Here is an 818-nt window from a genome sequence, read left to right as displayed (position 1 = left end):
AGAATTAAAATTATTAAAATATCCATACTATCCAAAGCAATCTAGAGATTCAATGCAATCCTCATCAAAATTCCAATGTCATTTCTTACAGATATAGAAAAAACAATTCTAAATTTCAGAAGGAACCACAAAAGACCCCAAATAGCTAAAGTAATCTTGAGCAAGAACAAAACTGGAGGTTATCACATACTTGATTTCAAGCTATGGTACAAGGTTACAGTAATCAAAACAGTATGGTACTATACTGGCATAAAACAAACATAGACCAATTAAATAGAATTGAGAACCCAGGAATAAACCCTTGCATATATAGTCAACTAATATTTGACACAATAGCCCAGATACTCTATGGGGAAAGGATAGCCTGTTCAATTAAGTGTGTCGGGAAAATGAATAACCACATGAAGAATAAAATTGGACCTCTATCTTATACCACTCACAAAAATTAACTCAGTAGATTAAAGACTAACCATAGACCTAAAACTATAAAACTTCTATAAGAAAACATAGGAGGAAAGTTCCTTGATATTGGTCTTGGCAATGATTTTTTTAGATATGACACCAAAAGCACAAGCAACAAAAGCAAAAATAAATGTGACTACAACTAAAAAGCTTCTGCACAGCATAAAAATAATCAACAAAATGAAAAAGCAACCTAAAGAATGGAAGAATATATTGACAAACCATCTATTAGATAAGGGTTTAATACCCAAAATATATAAGGAACTCATATAGCTTAACAGCAAAAACAATCTAATTTTAAAATGGGCAGAGGACCTGAATATTCTTCCAAAGAAGACATACAAATGGCCAACAGG

Source organism: Pteropus vampyrus, unplaced genomic scaffold (assembly GCF_000151845.1).
Source record: "Pteropus vampyrus isolate Shadow unplaced genomic scaffold, Pvam_2.0 Scaffold7225, whole genome shotgun sequence".
NCBI classification, from domain to species: Eukaryota; Metazoa; Chordata; class Mammalia; order Chiroptera; family Pteropodidae; genus Pteropus; species Pteropus vampyrus.
This window is presented reverse-complemented; position numbering follows the sequence as displayed.